Here is a 17,823-nt window from a genome sequence, read left to right on the forward strand (position 1 = left end):
AGGTTATTTTCCGAGCCACGGCGGTGATCCGTTCGTGGTCGCTACTCACTCCGATGGAGGCCAGGGAGCATTTGGTTACTGGATCTATCCATTGGAAGATGGTAGCTCGGGATATCTTCAACCGGTTTGGATGGCGGTCATGTAATAGGATATGCAATTAGTTTACCTATCTATTTTTAGCCAGCCGGTTATGGCGTCTTCTCTTGGCTAGTTTGTGTCTCTAGCCTTTTAGGCTCTGTGTGAGCTGTCTTTTCTTTTTTTAAGTTGGAGACGTTGGAACCTTGTTGGCACTTTTTGTTTTTTGGTTAATAAGATGGCCGTAGAGGCCGGGGAACCCCCTTTTCGAAAAAAAAATCTCTAGATAGAAAGTGGAAAGTGAAGCATACACTACTTCGTCTCAGGTGGCTACATGTTAACTAAGCCATCTATTATAACCCAGGATGGACACACTAAAATTTGAGAAGCTTCATAACTCTCTCCAAGATATTTACTGAGGCAGCAGGGCATGATTTCTTGAGGTGCACATACCCTTGCCTTGCCAACACATCATCCAATCTATTTGAAGACATGATAAATTCAGCACAAGCATCTTTTAGCCTGCTACAGTGATGCTGATCAGCTAGAGCAGACGTGGTTGCCACAGTCTGAACATCAAGAGTTTTGCAAAGAATGTCTTCACACATCATCTTCATCCTTTCTATTGCATACCGATCTGCAGCCGCTAGTAAGTGCCTGACCATTTCCTTTTTCTCTTCGTCATCAAGTTTGCCCATGGAAGGCAATAGATCTGTGTAGATAACGTGAAGTAATGCCTTAAAAACAGCAGGCTGCATGTCTTCGACTGTTATGTTCTGTCCACACTAGCCTCTCATCGGTCCATACAGCTCTGCCTTGAAGACTGGAGACCGCGTTGCGAGCACAATCTTATGTGCAGGAAAAATCTCACCTTCAACCTCGAATGTCACATCTGCTTCCTCAGCCGCCTCTAGCAATTTTCCGAAATTTTCTGCCAAGTCTAAGGATGGCATCTGGACCTCAGCTGTTATCGCGGCGTTCACAACAAATCGCTCCTTGATGATAGTTAGATCACACTCAATTACAAGACGGTCATCCCGCAGATAAGCCGACTCCTCCAGCTCACTCTTCTTCTTAAAACTTGGAGCACCCCAACAATAACTGGTCCCAATCCCACTGGTTAACAAATTTTGAATACAATGAACAATTTTTGAATTAAATGATTTTTTATTTTTTGAACTTGATGAACAAATTCTCAATTCAAGACACTTTTTGAAAATCGGATGAACTTTTTTAAACGCGGATGATTTTTTTTAATTTGATGAACATTTTTAAAATTATGGTGAACAAATTTTGAATACGGTTCACAAATTTTGAATTTCATGAACATTTCTTGAATTAAGTGAACAAAAAATGTTCACAAAAACGAGAAAAAGAAAAAAAACAAAGAAGAAAAAAGGAAGTGAAGAAGAAACTAAAACGAAATGAAAAAGCAAAAAAAAAACTGAGAAAGGAGAAAAAAAGGAAAACGAAAACTCGGTTTCGGACATGATGTACCTAGGCCTGCCAACTTATATGCAGCAGGGCGTGGGGGGAGGTACCTGTGCGGCCGCTTTGCAGCGACTTACGTGTCGAATAGGAGCTGCCCGCTACATCGATCGCCCGGGGTGGCGGCTGAGCTGGGTGTGGGCCGGCCACGAGTTCATCTCTGTCGTGACTGGCACTGAGACGCAAAGCAGGGCAACATCAGGACGGCCACCTCGCAGTTCAAGATGTACATCAACAATTTCACCCTCGACGAGCATAGCGACCTCCAAGATGCCGATTGACTTAGCATCGGTGTGCCAGGCTACACGTGTAGCAACACCACCAATGTGCCTGCGACGAGGTCCAAGGTGGACAAGGAGTGGCACGAACAAGTTATGTGTAAGCATTTTATTATTTCTTCTTGCCATATCTAAATAATGTTCAAAAAATGTGATCTGTAGAATATAACGTCAACACTATTATGAGGTGGACAGGGGGGCTTTGCCCCCCCCCCTCACACTTCATCACGTTGTATTTAATAGCTGTTTATAGTTTAGTGCATGTATCTTATAATTATCATTTGCATCATCAGACGGCTTCAGTTTCCTTTTTGTCCGAGCTTGAACATCCAAAGATTCCACCTTAGCTAGCTCTGATAGGTCTAATAACGTGGTGGTTTCGTCTTCTCACGAGTCGGCATCCCAATACCCATCGGCTAGAAGTTGATAAACGTGCGTGCATCCCAGGCACACGGTAGAGAAAAGGCTGCCTAGTCTTTTTCAAGTATTTACCGGCATGAATTATTCTGGAGATATTATTACGAGTTTCGATTGTTGAAGCAACAAATTAAAAGCATCGCTGTGGTTTCACCCTTCACTTTGTCTCTGTGGTAAAAGTTTCAACGTTCCTGTTGCAATTGCAGTGGCGGAGCTTGACCAAGGTCCTTTGGGGGGGGAGCCAAACACACAAAACTTCATAACCTAAGCTCCTTTTCAAATTATTTAAGCCTGCATGTGCCAATCTTTTATGTGTGTGTGTGGGGGGGGGGGGGGCTCCGCCTGTAGACTTGAAAAGGACCGAGGCTTGCAAGTTGGAACTGAACCATGGTCCATGAAACAAGTACGAGTAGAACCAAAATACCAGTCAACTAGACCATTGTTGCCGCGCGTTGCTGCACCCGTTTTGTCTCAATAGTTTAGTAGTTAAGGATAGAAAGAAAAATAAATATGTATCCATTTATTTATTATAATGCATTTTCTCACATTATTTTGCAATTTAAGTGACATGCTTCCATCTCTATTGATGTCTTACTGGTTTCTAAAACAAAGATACACCAAATAGAATAAGAACTGAAAACTAAGGTCATATATAATGTTTTTTCATAGTTTCGTAGGATCGATTATTTGTCCAAGATTTCTATGATGAGCGCACTGTTACGCCCGTCCATTTATTTGATGGAATAATAGAATGTTTGTAAATATACATATGCAAGAAAATGGAATTAATTCTGGATAATTTATCCATATAATGATTAATAATAAAAACAGATTAGGAAGATAAAAGATTCCTTCTCAAAAATGCAACGCTTCTTGTTTTCAAAAATGATAAACATGTAAGGTTACTGATAATCACACAATAAAGATCTTTATCGAAACCATACAACCAAACACGAAACAAACAAATATTACTGACATTTCCAACAAAAGAGGTGATCAACTTTCTCCTTCGTGGTAACAAAAATATTTAGTACACACCACTTGTTTATTCAAATACCACACATAACTACACATCAGGAATTTCTGGGGGGGGGGGGAGACTTCATGTGGCCATTCACATAACTGTAAAACTGAATGCATAATGCAAATAGTAAACACCCATTAAGCTTGTACTAATATCTAAGCATGCTAAAACGAGAATGATTCGAGTTGGCGAAAACACACTTAGCTATGACTGATTCCAAGATTTCAATTATAAATATACTTCTAAGGTAGAAGTTCAAGGAACCTGCACAATTTACTGAAAATTATATTGAATGATGATAGACATGAAGGCTCATTCAAGTTGAATAAAACAAAGTTTAACTATGACTCTGTCCAAGACTTCAATTCTGATTATGTACTTCTAAAGTTGAAGTTGAAGAAACCTGCTTCAACAACACCATGCATGGTAACATTTTTTACCTAAAATTATATTGAACCTCATCTCCCATCTAGGGATCACCAAAAATTCTTTATTACCCCTAGATTTTTTCACACCAAGGTAAGAACAGAGGTTTATAATCCGTGTCAAGTGAGAATCACCAATCCCGTGTTCTACTTGCAATATGTCTTGCTACTCAAAGGCTTCATTTTCATCTTTTTGTGACGATACCATATAAACATATTCACTTGGCTGAATTTCTGTACCCATAATTGGAAGTTTATAAATATAAGAAGGGCATGGTTTAACTGAGAAGAGGTTCAGATGTTACCTTTTTAAGGATCCTGAGTTGAAATACTGTCCAAGCTAGCAGTTGGAATGAACAGGATTGAAAGTCGCATAGTAACTGATCTACAACACTATTTGCATAAAAAAGAGGAAGACAAGGAACAAAATATTGACAGCTGAGAACCCATAGACGATAAAAGAAAATGTGTACCTTTTGATTTAGCAGTACCACCTTGGCGCTGGGTTCTATGCATTAAGCAACAACAAATGATTATATTCCTCAGTCAAGTGACTGTATGATCACAGGCATCGCATAATTCATGCATTATAAAAGCTTATCAGATTCCATCAAATCTCTTGGCAGTTAAAAAATTATATTGATTACGCATGCAATGGACCAACTCATACAAATAACTAACAAATCGGGGGTCCAATCTAATTTAATTAGCCCTTGATTCAGTAGAAAAAAATTAGCTTACTCCATTTTATTTTATTTTTAGAAAAGGAGGATGACCCTCGGCCTCTGTATCTGGGAGATGCATACGACCACTTTATTGATTATTTTCGAGGACCTTACAAAGTATTACAACAATATGCCTGAATCCGCCATCTTGGCAATATATGCCACTACTCCTATCCATATGATGAAGGGGTGCTACCTGGGCCACATACCCGGTCTACTCACCTAAGCCTATCATCAAAAGCCAGAAGCCCCAGCCGAGCCACATACCAGGTCTGGGGCATAAACTGGTCTGACGCACTCACATGTATCGTCGCCGCCATCTTCCACAGGTCCGTCTTCAGAGCAGATATTGAAGTTTCTACCTTGTCAGGCCACTCCGCCATCAACGCCACCTTGACGCCAAACAAGTACCTCCACCTGCGCGAGTCCATCACCGCGCATCGGGCGCCGAGTCTCCACTGCACCACGCCGCCGAGATCCGCCATCATCAATGTGAAGGATGAAGTACCGCTCCACCAAAAAAGGCGCCCACTGGTCCCTCGATCCCGTGTACACCTCCAAGAATGACGCCCCAAGGAGGAAACGACACCAACGCGCCGCCGTCATCCGATCAACTGATCTAGGGTTTCCCCCGGAGGTAGCGGATAGAGGTCTAGAGCTTCTCCATGGCGATGCCTTCAAGAAGGTAATGACACCTCAGGGTGCCACCAACGCCGGTCTTGGCATCAAGCCGAGCACAAGGTTTTCACCCAGATCCGCTCGAAGAACCTCCATCACATATTGTGTGCACGGGTCGCCACCGATCTGAGCCGCCGCACATGGAGCAGGCCGCACCGGCCAGATCAGATCTGTCCGGAGGGCACAACCCGCATGGTGCCGACCCAACCACCAAGCCCTCCATGCCGCCACCGTCGATCCGAGGTCAGATGATGTGTCGCCGCAGACCCGGTCGCCGCCGCCGAACGCCGCCACGCAACCCGAGGCAGGGCCGGCTACCGCACCCCACCATCGCCGCCCTTGGCCGAGGTCGCCGCTGGAAGGCAGGCCTGCCACGCCGCCAGGCCAGATCGGCTGAGCCACCCACGCCGCGGGGCTCCGCATCGCCCGCACGGCGTAGGTAAGAGGGAAGACCCCCGCCACTGCCATCAGCCCCGGGCTATAGCCGGCGGCGTCCTTCGGCGGCGGCGGAGGGAGGAGAGGACGGATGGGGACCCCCGGCGGCTAGGGTTTTAGATCCCGCCCGAATCGCCCGAGCGGGGGCGACGCGGGGGGGGGGAGGGGGGGGCGCTTCCTCATTAGCTTACTCCATTAGCTACTCGGTGCCTACACCGTGATCTGAACGCAGCAGAGAAGAGGCGCTTCCTTCCCGTATAACCCCACGCACGCCAAGAGAATGCAGAGGGAACCGACTTCCTCTAGTCCTTGCACTGCCCATCCTACCTCCTCTACCTTTTTGACAGCCCATCACCGTCGCCCCTAACACATCTCAAAAGAGCCCCGCCTTCAACGGGTATTCCGCTACGGATGTAACCTGTCGCTTGTATCAACAAACAATACCATGGCATTCAGCGATAATGATACATAAACGTAATCAAAGCAATCATACGTCTACAGGAATGGTAAATCATGAAAAGGTGAGGTATGGCTGTCCACGTGAAGTACTTACCTGGCCATCACACATTGAAGATTGAGTGAAAGAATTCTCCAATTTAAATTTCAGAATGAGTCTCCAAGATTTGCCCCCAAATTGACCATAACTGGGATGAGAACCGCCTGTACAAAATTGGGATTGAGAAGATATTAACAAAATGTAATGGTTGGGTGAAAGAGGGATCGTAACAGGGAAGGAGAAAAATGTAGTTAGAGGGCAACTTTGACAAGTATCATCGGGGAGAGACACAGGAGACAAAGTGGCGGATATACTGAAGCAGATGCGGCCGGGAAAAGTAAATGCAGACCTTCACCGGCGAGTGCGCCCCTCAGCCGCGATGAATGCTCTTTGAAACTGACAATTGATTGCCTACTTCACTACTTCAACTCCAACGAATCAGTTTCTCTCCTAAGCTTCATCGACTTGTTTGGGGCTTGTCTTGTTGTGCCCCTAGCGATGATTTGAGACTTGCTTGTACTTTAAACCGATTTGTTGGATGCTTGGTGTTGTTGGGGGGAAACCCTTTTTGTAGCTTCACCGAACAGTCATCTGTCGCTTCGCCTCTACATGCATCAGCGTCCGGTCTGGATGGCTCGAACAAGGTGATCGTATGGTTTCGCTCGTGATGGGGAAGGCCGTGTGAGGTGTGACCGCATGGCCCGCGACGGCTTGCTTGCGTTGCCTCACCTCCGTATGGACCCGGTCATCCTCTCGCTGGATATGCCAACCAAGAAGACCGCTCTTCAACCCGCAGCCGGATGCATGTGTTACTGCTCGTACCGTTGCCAAGCGAGGCGCACCGTCTCAGTCGGACCCCAGCGCGGTCGCCATGGAAGTCACTCCGGAGCAGCGGCGGCGGCCGCCACGGGAGGGCTGCGTTCGTGCGGGCCAAAGGAGGGCCGTGTTTTTTTGAGTAATTAAAAGGAGCACCACGCGAGTCACGACTTGTCAGGCTTTCACATGGACGGGATTTTATAAGCCCATCAGCCCCAATTTAACACAAGGCGTCCAAAATTGCCACCAGAGCAGCGGCCCAGCATAGGTAGTGCTCGATGATAGTGAACGAAGCGCCAACGTGGGATTGAGGAAAATCTGATGACCCAAATTGCCCCAAAGAGAAGATCCGATTGTTGCGAGTGCTAATGGCTTGAGATGGTTGGAAAGATGTGCGGTTATAATATTTCTAAATTTGCCAACGGGCCAAATAAATTCTTGTAACAGTGCCATAAAAGCATACAACAAAAAGAAGGAAATGCAATCTATACCACCTCAAAAGGAAACTACAAACTCTTGTACACGGTAAGCATAAGATTGCCACAGAGCTCTGGATTCCCATTTCACTCAATGTTCTTCCCCATCACACGACTCCCCTCGCATACTTAACAGCGTGATGCAGTGCCATTTCATGGTCTAGCATGTACAGTCAATATGCAGAGGCAGCATTGGTTCAGTGGCCTGCATTAGCCACACATATTCATCCATATGGCCATATTTTGTATGCACCAACAGCTCAGGAAGGTTGTGCCCTAGAATGCCACATCGTCTAGGTCATACGGCACCATATCTTGGCTTTTTTCGCAAATGGGCACTCACAACTAGTGACACACGACAGATTCTGGACGATTGTCGCACGATGCAGCAGATCAAACCATCCCTGCATCCGCATTGCTGTGAGAAGCAACCGATTATGGTGGACCTACCGGCAGGCGCGTCGTACAACAGACAGTCCACCAACTGCTATCGTGGCGGTATTCTGTCGTCCGTCACGCAGAACATCAGGACGGCCACCTCGCAGTTCAAGATGTACATCAACATTTTCTTCGTCGACGAGCATAGCAACCTCCAAGATGCCAATTGACTTAGCATCGGTGTGCCCGGCTACACATGTAGCAACTCTACCAATGTGGCCGCGACGAGGTCCAAGGTGGACAAGGAGTGGCACAAACAAGTTATGTGTAAACATTTTATTATTTCTTCTTGCCATATCTAAATAATGTTCACAAAATGTGATTTGTAGAACATAACGTCAACACTATTATGGGGTGGACAGGGGGGCTTTGCCCCCCCCCCCCGCCATACACTTCATCAAGTTATATTTATTTAATAGTTATTTATAGTTTAGTGCATGTATCTTATAATCATCATTTGCATCATTAGATGGCTTCAGTTTCCTTTTGTCTGAGCTTGAACACCCAAAGATTCCACCTTAGCTACCTCTGATAGGCCTAATAACGTGGTGGTTTCGTCTTCTCGCGAGTCGGCATGACGGCATCCCAATACCCATTGGCAAGAAGTTGATAAGCGTGCGTGCATCCCAGGCACACAGTAGAGAAAAGGCTGCTTAGTCTTTTTCAAGTATTTACTGGCATGAATTATTCTGGAGATATTATTACGAGTTTCAGTTGTTGAAGCAGCAAATCAAAAGCATCGCTGCTGTTTCACCCTTCACTTTGTCTCTGCGGTAAAAGTTTCAACGTTCCTGTTGCAATTGCAAGCGCTGTAGACAGTGGCGGAGCTTGACCAACTTCCTTGGGAGGTGTGTGTGTGGGGGGGGGGGAATTATTTAAGGCTGCAGCAAAGCTCCGCCGCCTGTAGACTTGAAAAGGACCGATGCTTGCAGGTTGCAACTGAACCCTGGTCCATGAAACAAGTACGAGTAGAACCAAAAGACTAGTCAATTTGCCAACCGGCCAAATAAATTCTCGTAACAGTGCCATAGAAGCATACAACAAAGAGAAGGAAATACAATCTATACCACCTCAAAAGGAAACTACAGACTTTTGTACATGGTAAGCATAAGATTGCCACAGAGCTCTAGATTCCCATTCCACTCAATGTTCTTCCCCGTCACACGACTCCCCTCGCCATACTTGACAGCGTGATGCAATGCCATTTCATGGTCTAGCATGTACAGTCAATATGCAGAGACATCATTGGTTCAGTGGCCTACATTAGCCACACGTATTCATCCATATGGCCATATTTTGTATGCACCGACAGCTCAAGAAGGTTGTGCCCTAGAATGCCACATCGTCTAGTCATACAGCATCATATCTTGGCCGTTTTCGCAAATGGGCGCTCGCAACTAGTGACACACGGCAGATTCTGGACGATTGTCGCACGATGCAGCAGATCAAACCGTCCCTGCGTTGAGCAAAAGTGAAAAGCGCCGTTCAATACTCCGTCGTGCGGAGTTCGGCGGCTACTGTCGTCCACAGAGCAGTTTCGAATTAGATGCCATAAGGATAAGAAATAAGATGGCCGATTTGCCATGCACTGTAAAGGAATGGATGAGTAGTGAAGATGTGTTTGGTCTGGAGTCTGGACATGATATATCTTCAAGTAGCAAAGAAAGCCAATGACACCAGCAAACAAGATCAGCAGGTCCCAAGGAATCTCATACAGGTTTGAACAAGAAGGACATTGTAAAAACATTTCTGCAGCAGTAAGGCCGCTGCAAATCAACATCATATCAGACAGGAGGACTGTTCACATTAGCTATTCTTCAATTCAGGAAAGGTAGGCCTGTTTTTTTTTTTCTGAACATGATAATCATACTGAAAGTAAAATAATGGATGTACACTGTAATTTTACATTAGCAATAATTTGATAGTAGCGAATCATGGCTCACATCCTTAGGCAGAAAAAGAAAAACATCCTTTGACAGTGTGATGCAGTATATGTTCTTGCTAAAACCAAAAAAACTCGTTGAACAAAGGATTACAGTTTGTACTCGCTCTGTAAAGAAATATAAGAGTGTTTAGATCACTATTTTAACGATCTAAATGCTCTTATATTTCTTTACGGAGGAAGTAATTAATAAACATGCTTGCTTTAGAATATTTTGTTCGAACGTGCAAGGACTCATGTGTCAACCTCAAATTTCGCATTTGACTCTTACTACTAAACATATTCAGACCATATTCACATTAAAATAGTAAACCAATCATGAAAATAACTTCGAGACAAGCAATATGATCTAGCAAATTAAGAACTGCTTTAATCTGCATATATTATGATTTTAGCTGTATACATGTCGTAAGTGCCTGTCAAATTACACTCATCCTTCATCTACAATTGTATCAATAAAGTGACACATATATTCCCAAAGGTACTAATTGATATGAATTAAACAACTTGGCACCTTAAAAAGGAGAAGTTAACGAGAGCATATAAATTAGAGAAAAGTAGATGATTATAGAGCATTCAGAAAAACTAGTGAAGGTTCATAAATTCAGACATAGGATGAGCATCCAACCAGTACATGAGAGATATACTCATTCTTCTCCAAAATGCACCAAAATATCTCTAGAAACTAAAGGACATGAAAAACAATTTATATCTTACAAAGACTCCAAACATCTCTGAAAACTGAAGGACATGACAAGCTGAATTCAGGTGGCCATGTATTCAGTCACTAGCGGAAGCTAACACGAGAAACCAAGATACGTGTATACTAAACTTCCAAGACTTACTTGCCTTTTCCAACATATCTACTAAGCTTGTCTCCTCGATATGATCTCTACCTCTCTGGAAAGTGAAAAGTGAAGCATAAGACTACTTCATCCCAGGTGGTTACATGTTAACTAAACTAACTATTCTAACCCAGGATGGGACGATGGGTACACTAAAATTTGAGACGCTTCATAATCCTCTCCAAGATATTTACTGAGACAGAAGGGCATGATTTCTTCAGGTGCACATACCCTTGGCTTGCCAACACATCATCCAATCTATTTGAAGACATGATAAATTCAGCACAAGCATCTTTTAGCCTGCTACAGTGATGCTGATCAGCTAGAGCAGACATGGTTGCCACAGTCTGAACATCAAGAGTTTTGCAAAGAATGTCTTCACACATCATCTTCATCCTTTCCATTGCATACCGATCTGCAGCCACTAGTAAGTGCCTGACCATTTCCTTTTTCTCTTCATCATCAAGTCTGCCCATGGAAGGCAATAGATCTGTGTAGATAAAGTGAAGTAATGCCTTAAAAACAGTAGGCTGCATGTCTTCGACGGTTATGTTCTGTCCCCACTTGCCTCTCATCGGTCCATACAGCTCTGCCTTGAAGACCGGAGACCGTGCTGCGAGCACAATCTTATGTGCAGGAAAAATCTCACCTTCAACCTCGAATGTCACATCTGCTTCCTCGGCCGCCTCTAGCAATTTTCCGAAATTTTCTGCCAAGTCTGAGGGTGGCATCTGGACCTCAGCTGTTATTGCGGTGGTCTCAACAAGTGGTTCCTTGATGACAGTTAGAGGGTGTTTGTTTTCAGGAACTTATTGGTTTAGGGACTTAAATAAGTCCCTATAAGTCCCATCTAAACCAAACAGGAGGAACTTAGGACTTAAAGTGGGCATTTGAAACTTATGAAATAAGACTCTCAAGGAGGGACTTATAGGGACTTATAGTTGTAATATGGTCTTATAGAGACTTATAAGTTCCAGGAACCAAACATGTAGGGACTTTTTAGGGACTTGGGACTTATAAGTTGGGACTAAAAAAAGTCCTAGAACTTATGAACCAAACAGGGCCTTAGATCGCACTCAATTACAAGCCGGTCATCCCGCAGATAAGGCGACTCCTCAAGCTCACTCCTCTTCTTAAAACTTGGAGCGCCCCAACTATAACCGGTCCCAATCCCACTGGTGTTGTGGGATCGAACACTACCGGGGATTTCAAGACTGCGAAAACCGATGACGACAGCCCACTGACGTGGTTGACCAGCCTCAAGTCGTAGAGCACCCTTACCTTGGCACCCTTGTTCAGGAGCTGCAGGTAGACTGAGACGTGGCCCTGGCTTTCGTTGCTCTCTCCGTCTGGGTAGTAGCGGATGCACCATTCGTACCCGCCAACAGAGACGGTGATGGACCGGATGAATTTGCCGATGCCCATGCCCTTATGCAGGCTGTACCCGATGATCTCGAATACAAGCGTGGCCCGCGCCGTCACAGGGGTGCACCTCGACGCCCTCCTTTCTGTTGGCCTCTTCGATGCCGCCATTGTGGGAGTTTCCCTGCGGGCTGAGGATGGCCGATGGCGTGGGGTGGGGATCTAGGCGGTGGTGATGGGAGAGCTAGGGGAGGGGGGAACGTCGATGCGATCTGGGCGTGGGAGACCGCGACACGACGGCGGAAGGTAGGCAGGCGGCGCGATCGAACCGGAAGACGATGGTTTGGGCGAGCAACCGGGGATGAGGGCTCCAGAATTTCAAGCAAAAACCCTCAGTTTCCCAGTATATCTCTCCTATTCGGCTGGCTCGATGAAACTGTCCGCCCGATCGATCTCATGTTGCCCACGTGAACAAAACAACGAAAGTGTCCTAGCGACCGGAGGCCATGGAGTGGAAATAAACACACGTATCCTAGACTAGACGAGATCGGCTACGGCGCCGGCCTCTCACTTCCACTCCCCTCTCCTCTCGCGCACGCCGGTTGGGACGAGGTCCCCGTCGCCGGCGTCCAGCCCTGCACATGCACCAGCGTGTCTGCGTGTGCGAACTGCGATGGTTCCATCCGTTATAGGCGGCGGCGCAGGTATCATACACGCTGCCGGAGGCAACCTCGCGTCAAGCTCAGGGAGGAGTGCGCCTCACTCGGCCTCCCCTCCGTGGACGTGCAGGCCGGACCGCCGGAGCCGCCTACGTCCCGCGGTCTCGCGCTGGGGACACCGAAGCTCGCGCCCGGCTCTCCTGCGCGCCAGGACGGACGGTGCATACGCTCTCCCGCGTGGGCAATCTGCTCGACGTCGTTGCACTCTCCTTGTGCCAGCCCACATGGGCACTCTTAAGAGATGGTGAACTCCTACGAGACTGAAGCGAATGCGCAAGAGTGGCTCCAACAGCATGCCATCCAGAGCCCCGACGACAACGATTACGAGCTCCGCCGCGGCCTCATCCGGCCCCTCGGGCGCCTGTGGATTGGCGCCAACACCGTCGTCTTCCACACAAAGCTTATCTCAGCGCTTCACAATAGTGCCATGAGCGACCATTCGAGCTCCACGACGACAATATTGATGTACCACTGGGTCAAGAAGCGCTTCGAGTGACGGGGCTTAACGATGGACGTAGACAGACTTCGTGCACCAATGCTCCGTGTGCCAACAAGCAGAACACAAACATGTCGATAATAATCGTTTTCGTGTGTCCTATGCGCCATGCCGGCTCAGTCAAGAAGTTGACGAGACGCAGAGCGGTGGAGTCGATTTTCTACGTGCGGTCGCACCATTGTTTGAACTCGACAAGTTGTGGAGGTGATCAACCAAGGAGCTCATTGTTGACCGACTAGATGCATCCACAGATGGATGGTTCACAGAATGCTCGTCCGAAGTCTTGAAACTTTGGACTATACATGGGCAGCACGCAGCAAAAGGTCCACCCGATCGAGCTGTCTACTACTGTGCACCTACTGCCGGGTTTGTACCCTGTAGTTTCAGATTGGACAATACACGGCACCATGCCCTTGTGCAACTTCCTCTTTTCCAATTTTTGCACCATGTCTCACCTGTACTTTGGATTTTTCTTATCCTGTTTTTTCATAAGTTTTTTTTTGAGCAAATGTTTTTTCATCAGTTGTACTACTCCGGTGCTTTCCTTTGCTTCAGGAAAGGTGGGCCCACCTGATTGAGGAATGAACGATCAGGAACAACACAAGACCGACTGAACTCGAGCAGCTCTAAATCACTCTGCCTCTGATAGCCTATCTGCTTTTCTGCTTTCAGCTATCAGATTACCAATTGGCAGTCTGCTCGCCAAGTCAACATACAACCTAATTAACCCTGTCAGGCGCCTTCAATTTACTTTTTATCCGAGCTTGAATACCCGAAGATTCCACCCTAGATAGCTCTGTCACTTGTTTTTGTTCAATGCCATGTATGGAATGAAGAAATTACAAGGATATGCTCTTGCTAAAAAAAACGCGTTGAACAAAGGATCACAGTTTGTAATTTATAAACAGGCTTTCTTTAGAATATTTTGTGCGAGCATGGAGGGACTCATGTGTCAACTTCAAATTTCGTATTTGCTGTATTTTCAGGCCAAAAAAAGTATTTCTACTAAACATATTGAGGAGATCATCTTCACATTAAAATAGTATTTTCAGGCCAAAAACCAATCATGACCTTGAGACAAGCAATATGATTTAGCAAACTAAGAACTGCTTTAACCTGCATATATTATGATTTTAGCTGTATACATGCCGTAAGTGCCTGCCAAATCATACTCATCCTACATCTGCAATTGTATCAATAAGGAGGCACATATATTACCAAAGGTACTAACTGACAGGAATTAAACAGCTTGGCACCTTAAAAAGGAGAAATTAAAGAGAGCATATAAATTAGACAAAAGTAGATAATTACAAAACATTCAGAAAAACTAGTGAAGGTTCATAAATGCAGACATAGGATGAGCATCCAATCAGTACACGCAGTAGATATACTCATTCTTCTCCAGAAGACACCAAAATATCTCTAAAACTTAAAGGACATGAAAGTCTATTTATCTCCAAAGATCTCTGAATTCAGGTGGTATTCAGTAACTTGCAGAAGCTAACACAAGAACCAAGACGAGTATACTAAGACTTCCAAGACTTACTTGAATTTTCCAACATAACCACTAAGTTTGTCTCCTCCAAATGATCTCAAGAAAGTGAAAAGTGAAGGATAAGGACTACTTCATCCCGCAGGTGGTTACATGTTAACTAAGCTAACTATTCTAACCCAACATTGGTACACTAAAATTTGAGAAGCTTCATAACTCTCTCCAAGATATTTAATGAGACATCAGGGCATGATTTCTTCAAGTGCGCATACCCTTGGCTTGCCAACACATCATTCAATCTATTTGAAGACATGATAAATTCAGCACAAGCATCTTTTAGCCTGCTGCAGTGATGCTGATCAGCTAGAGCTGACGTGGTCGCCACAGTCTGAATATCAAGAGTTTTGCAAAGAATGTCTTCACACATCATCTTCATCCTTTCCATTGCATACCGATCTGCAGCCACTAGTAAGTGCCTGACCATTTCCTTTTTCTCTTCATCATCAAGTTTGTCCATGGAAGGCAATAAATTCGTGTAGATAATGTGAAGTAATGCCTTAAAAACAGCAGGCTGCATGTCTTCGACTGTTATGTTCTGTCCACACTAGCCTCTCATCGGTCCACACAACTCTGCCTTGAAGACTAGAGACCGCGTTGCGAGCACAATCTTATGTGTAGCAAAAATCTCACCTTCAACCTCGAATGTCACATCTGCTTCCTCAGCCGCCTCTAGCAATTTTCCGAAATTTTCTGCCAAGTCTAAGGGTGGCATCTGGACCTCAATTGTTATCGCGGCGTTCACAACAAATGGTTCCTTGATGACAGTTAGATCACACTCAATTACAAGACGGTCATCCTGCAGATAAGCCGACTCCTCCAACTCACTCTTCTTCTTAAAACTTGGAGCACCCCAACAATAGCTGGATCCAATCCCACTGGTGTTGTGGCGATCGAACACTACCCGGATGAACTTTCCGAAAATTATGGTTAACAAATTTTGAATACAGTGAACAATTTTTTAATTAAATGATTTTTTTTATTTTTTGAACTTGGTGAACAAATTCTCAATTCAAGACACTTTTTGAAAATCGGATGAACTTTTTAAACGCGGATGATTTTTTTTGAATTTGATGAAGATTTTTAAAATTATGGTGAACAAATTTTGAATACGGATCACAAATTTTGAATTTCATGAACATTTCTTGAATTAAGTGAACAAAAAATGTTCACGAAAACGAGAAAAAGAAAAAAACAAAGTAGAAAAAAGGAAGTGAAGAAGAAACACAAATCAAAAAGAAAAGAAACTAAAACGAAAAAACGAAATGAAAAATCAAAAAAAAAGTGAGAAAGGAGAAAAAAAGGGAAAAAGAAAACTCGGTGCAGCAGGGCTTGGGGGAGGGGGGGGGGAGATACCTGTGCGGTCGCTGCGTCGATTATCGGTCACACATGTTCAGATTTCAAGATGCACTAAATCGTTGAATGCAAGGGTTAAGAGAAAACTCATAAAATATAAAAGTTCTTGGTCAATTATTGGTCACACATGCACGCACTGCAACTAATACATTGGTAAACAAAATTTTGTGAGGAAAATGAGTCCACTAATTGAGTACTTCTACAAACTATAAAAATTAATCCACCACTTGTCATATATCTTGGTTGATGAGATTTTTGAATTGAGCCGTATAAACCAAAAGGGAGGGGGTATCCTTTACACAAGAAGGAACACAGATAGCGAGAGCAGGCAAGAGTTGGAGACCAGCCACCACTGCACGGCTAAGACACGCACGCCCCAGGCATTGGCCAGCGTGGGTACTGATCTAACAGTGGCATGACACACTTGTGTCCATCAAAGTGGACCCTTCTTGGGAACGCCTAGCCCTTGATAAGGTGAAGTCGCTCGGGTCTTTCTCCAGTGCCATATCCATCTACATGTTCCCACCCCCCAACAGCTTCTCGTTGTAGTTCTTGATCTCCTAGAACATCTCTGTCTCATCTGCAAACCACACATTTTTTACCCACTCTTGCTTCGTAGTATTATACTGCTAGTTAACCATGTCAAGGATTGTGAGCTTACTGATGGTCCAATACTAATGAGGGGTTGGTAGGTGAACCTAAAGATCTGCATCAGGCTCCAAAGGTTGGGGTCACACACCACCAGGTTCCAGTCGCAGGGCCGGTCCTAGCGTTATGGAGGCCCTCGTGCGAATGAGGTACAATGGACATACCAACTATATAACGCAGTAATATAAATATTTTACCGATATATATCGCACATCATGAATATGAAGGCGTACACATAAAAGTGTTATTTAATTAGCAAATAAAGTCTCAATACATCATGTATATATGATTATATGATGCAAATGATGATTATAAGATACATGCACTAAATTATAAACAACTATTAAATAAATACAACGTGATTAAGTATGTCGGGAGGGGGGGCTTAAAGTCAGTCGGCATCTTGGGGGTCGCTATGCTCATCGAGGGAGAAATCATTGATGTACATCTTGAACTGCGAGGTGGTCATCTTGTTGTTCTGCATGACGAACGACAGAATACCGCCACGGTAGCAGTTGTCGGACCGCCTGTTGTACGACGCGCCCGCTGATAGGTCCACCATGATCGGTTGCTTCTCACAGCAATGCAGAGGGGCGCCATTGACAACACTGAATCTGCTGCAGCTGCCTTGCTTTGTCGTCTCAGTGCCAGTCACGACAGAGATGAACTCGCGCCCGGCCCACAACCAACTTAGTCGCCACCCCGGGCGCTTGATGTGGCGGGCAACTCCTATGGCGCGTAAGTCGCCGTGAAGCGACCGCGCAGGTACCCCCCACCCCCACGCCCTGCTGCATATAAGTTGGCTGGCCCAAGTACATCATGTCTGACTTTAGGAAGGTTACCGAGTTTTTTCCCCTTTTTTCTCCTTTTTCAATTTTCTTTTTCTTTTTTCTTTTGCTTTTTCATTTCCTTTTTTCGTTTTAGTTTCTTTTCTTTTTGATTTTTGTTTCTTCTTCACCTCCTTTTTTCTTCTTTGTTTTTTTCTTTTTTCTCGTTTTCGTGAACACTTTTTGTTCACTGAATTCAAAAAATGTTCATGAAATTCAAAATTTGTGAATCATACTCAAAATTTGTTCACTGTAATTTAAAAAATGTTCATCAAATTCAAATATCGTTTATCCTCTTTTTTAAATTC

At 44.8% G+C, this 17,823-nt stretch overlaps 3 pseudogenes; all 3 read right to left on the reverse strand.

Moving 5' to 3' along the window:
- Positions 1-449: 449 nt before the first annotated feature.
- Positions 450-4,917, reverse strand: LOC125537416 (annotated as a pseudogene).
- Positions 4,918-10,710: 5,793 nt separating this feature from the next.
- On the reverse strand, positions 10,711-12,091 carry LOC125537420 (annotated as a pseudogene).
- Positions 12,092-14,820: 2,729 nt separating this feature from the next.
- Positions 14,821-17,250, reverse strand: LOC125537421 (annotated as a pseudogene).
- Positions 17,251-17,823: the final 573 nt, after the last annotated feature.

Source organism: Triticum urartu, chromosome 2, assembly GCF_003073215.2.
Source record: "Triticum urartu cultivar G1812 chromosome 2, Tu2.1, whole genome shotgun sequence".
Lineage (NCBI taxonomy): Eukaryota > Viridiplantae > Streptophyta > Magnoliopsida > Poales > Poaceae > Triticum > Triticum urartu.